Source organism: Mustela putorius, unplaced genomic scaffold, assembly GCF_011764305.1.
Source record: "Mustela putorius furo isolate JIRA1106 unplaced genomic scaffold, ASM1176430v1.1 tig00003899_pilon_pilon_pilon, whole genome shotgun sequence".
NCBI classification, from domain to species: Eukaryota; Metazoa; Chordata; class Mammalia; order Carnivora; family Mustelidae; genus Mustela; species Mustela putorius.
The window spans coordinates 3,298,801-3,305,562 of record NW_025422048.1 but is presented as its reverse complement, the minus strand read 5'-3'; the positions used below and the strand labels follow the sequence as shown (position 1 = coordinate 3,305,562).

General features: G+C 42.1%; 1 protein-coding gene across 1 annotated transcript in view; it reads left to right on the top strand.

Moving 5' to 3' along the window:
- The first annotated feature begins 3,775 nt into the window (after positions 1 to 3,775).
- PASD1 (PAS domain containing repressor 1) overlaps positions 3,776 to 6,762 on the top strand; it is a 93,646-nt gene continuing 90,659 nt past the window's right edge. The window contains exon 1 of the mRNA XM_045068079.1: positions 3,776 to 4,007. The gene's annotated coding sequence lies outside the window, so the exon portion shown is untranslated. The remainder of the gene's footprint in view (positions 4,008 to 6,762) is intronic.

Below are 6,762 nucleotides of genomic sequence, written 5' to 3'. Positions count from 1 at the left end.
GGACATTTCACTATAAATGGAATCTTTTTTATTATGATTAAACACATGTAACATATAACTTTATATCTTAAGCATTTTTTTTTATTTTTTTAAGATTTTATTTATTTATTTGAGCGAGAACATGCACACATTCACCCGCTTGGGGTAGGGAAAGAGAGAAAAGGAGCAGGGGGAAGGGCAGGAGCAGACTCCCTGTTGAGCAGGGAGACTGTAATGGGACTCAATCCTAGGACTCCAGGATCATGATCTGAGCTGAAGGCAGACCCTTAAATGACTAAGCCACCCAGGTGCCCTATCTTAACCATTTTAAAGTATACAGTTGAATAGTATTAAGTATATTCACACTGTTGTGTAACCAATCTCTAGAACTCTTTTCATCTTGCAAAACTGAAACTCTGTCGCCATAAATGACAACTTTCCATTTCCTCAGTCTTAGAACTCCTTGGCAACAGGTCCACTATTCTAGTCTACATTTTGTCTCTGTGAATCTGACAACTCTAGGTATTCATTTAGGTGAAATCTTGTGACCAGCTTATTTCTCTTAGAATAATGTTTACAAGCTTCACCCATGCTGTATCATCAGTCTGTATACCACTCTTTTTTATTCTTTTGAGATACTATTTTTATTTTATTTTACTTTATTTTATTTTTATTGTATTGTGTTAGTCGCCATACAGTACATCGTTAGTCTTTGATGTAGTGTTCCAGGATACATTGTTTGCATATAACACCCAGTGCTCCATGCAGCACATGCCCTTCTTAGTACCCACCACCAGGCTCAGCCATCCCTCTACCCTCCTCCCATCTGAAACCCTCAGTTTGTTTTCTGGAGTCCACAGTCTCTCATGGTTTGTCTCCCTCTCTGACTTCACTCCCTTCACTTTACCTTTCCTTCTCCTAATGTCCTCCATGCTATTCCTTAAGTTCCACGTATGAGTGAAACCATATGATGATTGACTCCCTCTTCTTGACTTAGTTCACTCAGCATCATCTCCTCCAGTCCCATCCATGTTGATGCAAAAGTTGGGTATGCATCCTTTCTGATGGCGGAGTAGTATCCCATTGTGTATATGGACCACATCTTATTTATCCATTTGTCTGTTGAAGAACATCTTGGCTCCTTCCACATTTTGGCAATTGATTCCACTCATTTTTACAGCTGAATAACACTCCACTGTACGGATAGACCCTATTTTGTTTATCTATTAATCAGCTGCTTGATATTTGGGGTATTCCACTTTTTGGCTATTATGAATAATATTGTATGAGCATGCCTGTACAAATTTTGGTGTGAACATATATTTTCAATTTTTCTGTCATGCACCTAGTAGTGAAATTCCTGGGTCCTATGGTAACTCTATGTTTACCCTTTGATGAGATGCCAGACTGGTTTCTAATGTACTACTTTGCATTCTCACCAGCAGTATATGAGGGTTCCAATTTCTTCACACCCTCAACACTCCTTCTCATTATCTGTCATTCTGATAGCCATCCTAGTGGGTTATAGCAAGAATTCCCAATCCACTGCCCACCATTATGTCTGATCTGAGCCAGGGTAGCAGGAGAAGTCCAGTGATTGGTTGAGTGGATTGATCATTTTTTTAAACAAGAACTATTCATTTTCCATTTTTTTAACAAAAATTCATTCTGAACCCTTGCTTTTGAACTGATTAAAAAAATAGATGACTAGACTGTTTGAATAAACAATGTATGGTGGGATAGGCAGAGCCAGCCCACTCTGAGTTTGAATCCCAGTTCTGTCTCCCTGGACAAGTTATTTCATTTTCCTGGGTCTGTTTCTCTCTTCTGTAAAATGAGGTACAATAACAAATGGATGAAGTGTATGTAAGAGAATCTACATACTTCCAGTACAGAAGAGGTATACAGTAAATCTTCCGTTTATTTGTTCTTTGATTCTTACCAACCTTTTTATTAAAATCAATTTTTACTAAAATTTCCTTTGATCTCAGCCCTCAGGTATTCCTTGAGGTATGCTGGTTTTTCAAGACATATAACACAGAGGAAGTGGAAAATACTCGGGTGGCTTTTCTGGGGAGAAGAGCATTTGGTTGTTTTTTTTAAAAGGAGGGATATTAAAGCCCTACACACTTCAGTATGTTTGAAGCTTCAGTCTGAATCAAGCTGTGTGTACCTTAAGCTGTTATGGTTGTCATGGTAAGTGGTGTTTGCTTTCCATAGCAACTGAAGCTACAAATAATTATACAAATGCTGAAAAGAATGGCCAGAAAACAACAAAAAAAATGTCTTGATCACAGTCTTTAGGTGAAGATGTTTTCTCCTATAAAAGGATTTTAAGGTTCTGTGCAGTGGGGGCCAAGGGTGGGCGGCCCAAAATGTACCATAGTGGTGTATTGATTATTTTGAATTGAAGCTACTTGGGAAGCAACCAGTGCACAGACACTCAAGACCTCCTCTGTCCTCCTGAAGGCAGGAAACAAATCTCCTATATGAAAAATACCCTCCCTATACTAAGAAGTAAAAAGACATCCTTCTGTCTAGACATAGGGACTTTTTGTGGAGGCAAAATACATGAGGGCATGATATAATGGGAGTAGCCATGCCTTCTCATCTGGGCACGACTGATCTCTAGCTCTGAATCTGAACCTGAACTCTGGACAATCCTTCCCAAAGGATTCAGTAGGCTTCAGTGCCCTCAATTAGAAAATGATGGCTTTGGGCCAAATCATCAATAAGAACCCACTTGACTATGGCAGCATCACTAAGGCAGAGCCCCTAGGAAGTTCTATACTTCCACCCCACTCCCATCCTTGTAAGATACACTCAGGGATTCACTCACAGTCTGTAGGTTGGAAGGCATATGTAATTTAAATGTTCCAAACTTACTCTTGTTAAGAGTACAGGAAGAATCCATGGGCATTTAGGTCCCCTGGGAACATATGTTAACCATTTGTCTTTCTTTTTAGTTAGTGATCTCCCAGAAAAAAAAAATTATTTTTTTTTCTGGGTTTCAATGCCAGAACATGTCTCTTCCATAGTTTGTCACAGAAAAAAAAATATATATATTTTTTTCTGGGTTTTAATTCCAGAACATGTCTCTTCCATAGTTTGTCACATTAAAATATTTACTAAAAGCTATAGCAAAGTTCTAACTGTTGTGTGGCAAGAAGAGACAAGCAGCTATTATGATTGAGAGGCTGTTAGAGGCGATGAGAATGGGACAGGGTTTTCCTCAACAGCTGGAAGTGCTTGTGGCACAAAGCAGATAGTACTCCCACCAGGGGAATGATGTGACATGAACTTTTTCAAACGCCATGCTGGCTGCTGGGTAGAGACCAATTTGGAGGGGACAGAGTGATAGTAGGAAGGACTCCAGTCAAGGGTGCAAGCCAGAGCTGATGGGTATATGGACTAAAAGTGTGGAACCTTGCAGAATCCACTGATTGCTTTTTTAAAAAATTCAAGATGGAATGAAATAGCACTCCTTAAATTCCTTTCATGTATTTATCATTGGATTTTCCTATAAGTAAAACAAATCATACTTCACTGTATTAGTATTAGAGCAGGAAAAATGAGGGACTTTTAATGGAAACTCAACTCACACACTGATCCCTGTATTCCAGATGTACTAGAAATACTACCACATTCTAACAAAATGGCATCTCAATGACCTGGAGATGAACAAGGGTTTGAGTGCTCTGCTCTTATAAGCCAGGAGTGAAGCAAACAACTGGCAGTTTGTTACAGCACTTGTTTTTTTGTTTGTTTGTTTTATTTTGTTTTTGTCTTCCAGGGAATTCTTTTGGAGATTTCCACGGAATTTGGGGGCTTGCCGTGGAGGTTCCTCATGGCTGGCTTTTCTTTGCAGAGGAATGCCTAGTCTTTGATGTTGGCATGTCCCTTGTGAGAAAGACCAGAGGTAAAGTGGTACATCCAAGCAAGACCAGAAGAATGTCAGGTGGAAGTCCCCCAAATCTTGAATGTTGTGTTCAGAGGAGATGGACATCTGGAAACCTTGCCTGCCTTTAGTGAGTATTTTATTGTGCTTTCTGATCGTAATTACAGCTCCAGTGACCAGGGCCTTGTTCTTGCTGGGCTCTATCCCAGGCACTTTGCATGCATCATCCCATCGAATCCTCCCTACCTTACTATTTATTATTGGGTCCATTGGTGAGAGGACACTGTGGCTTCAGAGAAGTTAATGACATTCTCTAAGACTGACCAGGATGTATACTTAAGCCCAAACTCTTCCGGTTATTCTGCTGCTGCTAATATCTCTGCTTCTGGGGGCGGGTCATGGTTTGTTTCTGAGGAAGCTTGGTTGGTCATTACCAGGATTAACGCTTCTAATAATCCCTCTCTTTTGAATATTGTCTTTGACAACTCAGGAGTAATTGTATAATTAAAGTTAATTAATGCAGATGATATGCTCTACAAATGACAAACATTACATACCTACATGCTATCCATCCCTCTTTGCATGTCAACTGGCACTAAAAAAATTGATTTGTTTTAGGATAAGAAGAACATGAGCGTTGTGGATAATGGCACCTGGCTTTCCTCCCCTCACGCAACACTGTGCTTCAGGATTTAGGGAAGGGTTATGTAAATGCGTGCCTCACTAAAGAACTTTTTGCTCTATCATTTCCTGGTTATTTCGGATGTCATGCCATGCTAAAGCTTTTAAACTTATTAATTAGAGTTTGTGGTGCCTGAAGACTGTGCCACAGCTACAAATCTGAATGGTCTATTTAAAATGCACTTGGGGGGCGCCTGGGTGGCTCAGTGGATTAAGCCGCTGCCTTCGGCTCAGGTCATGATCTCAGGGTCCTGGGATCGAGCCCCGCATCAGGCTCTCTGCTTGGCGAGGAGCCTGCTTCCCTTCCTCTCTCTCTTTGCCTGCCTCTGTGCCTCCTTGTGATCTCTCTCTGTCAAATAAATAAATAAAAATCTTTAAAAAAATTAAAAAAAATAAAATAAAATAAAATGCACTTTGGGAAGAGTCATGCTGTTTTAAAATGAGTCCTTCCTGAAACTGAGTTTAGGAGCTTCTTTCTAAACGCCGTAAGAGTTTAGGATTTCAACTTGTTTTTAATGGAAGCATAGTTGACATGCAATGTGATATTAGTTTTGGGAGGACTAGAATTTTAAGTTTAATTTTAGAATGAGGAAAAGAATATATCCACAGACATTCCTTCCTTGCCTCATGGTGATGCACACCCGAGCTTTATTGTGATATGATTGACAAATTTAAAAAAATACATATTTGAGGAATACAACATGCTGTTTTGATGTATTTTTACATCATAAGTATGTATATATATATATATATATATATATATATATATTGTGCAATGATTGAGTGATCCAGTTTTGATACCAGAAAGACTGTGCTGTAGATAGAAAGTTCTGGAGCCTTTTCTGTGGCACATGTGTGTTTGAGGGACAAGGGTTGTCACTATTATGAATAAAGTTTAATATCAATGATGTTGTTAAATTAATATTTACTTTGTTCACCCCGTACTGTATGCTGGGTGAGAATTAAAGGTGTTTTTCCATCTTTCAACTCATTGGAGGTCTTTTCAACTTGTCTTTTTAACAAAACTGGCCAGCTTGAGAAAATAACATGTTTTGTTAAATCTAGACCTCAGTGAGGATTACTCAAGTCTGGAGTGAGAGGCTGAGCGAAGTGGTGGAATTGTCTTGTCTCAGTCTTTAGAAACAGCCCTGAGAAGTCCAATCATGTAGTGCGGGGCAACCCCACAACGCTCTAGTGGATGTCTCCGCAGGAAAGGGTTGGCAAGAAGGGCAGATTGGGAAGGGGAAAGAAAGCTGTTTTGAGTTTGGGATTATCATGCTTAATAAGATGACAAGTCAAGGGGAACAGCTACAGTTGTCCTCCCCGACTTTGTCCTCTGGGGCTCCAGCACCACTGAGGCTGCCGTCCAAGAGCAGCACTGGCCTGGCAGGACTCGATCCTCAACTTGCTGCTCAACCGCGGATAAATTTTGGTTGCCCTCAGGCTGCAAGGACACTTTTAATTAGGAGGAGATCTGAGCCTCTTTAGCTCCACTGTGGAGCCCCACTTGGACCCAAAAGACCCCCCATTTCTCTGCTCCACCGCCCTCAGCAGGTGTAGCTCCGCAGTGCGGTGTGCCGGAGCGGAACTTGGGGCTCGGAAGCCAGGAGCTCACCGGAAGGGGCGTCCCGCACCCTAGTTCCGGAGGCGGTCTCTGTGACCCCAAATAGCTTGGGTGAAGGCGGAAATGGCCCTTGCCTCATGTTCTGTACTGTGGGAGCGCCGCTGGTTTGGGGGTTCCATTGTCTGAGGAATCGGAGACAGCGCTCCATTGGCCAAACAGGAGCTTCCAAGCCCTCAGACTGCCCCGATTTGCCCCTCCGCTCCCCAGGACCCGGGGCACCCGGCTCGCAGAGGAAACCTCCTAGAGGCCATCCAACCAGCGCAGGCAGGTGAGAACTCCTGGGAAGTGACAAGTCTTGGTGGGCACGCTGCCTTTTGTCATGGCCAGGGGCTCAGAGACACGTCTTCTGGAGCACCCCAGCAGGGGTGGCTTGGTTGGGAGGACTGTGGGGGTGTGCCTGTGGAAGACTAGCATTTTGAGGCCTCCATAGGGATGGCATCGTAGGTCATACTGCAGGAAGAACCCTTTCCCTCTTCTTTGGAAATTTCTAGAAAGTTCCCAGAGAAAACAGTTTTGCGAGGAAACTGAGCGAGTAGCAAAGCCAGAGGCTCTCCCAGGCACATTAGCACGGTTGAGGCAG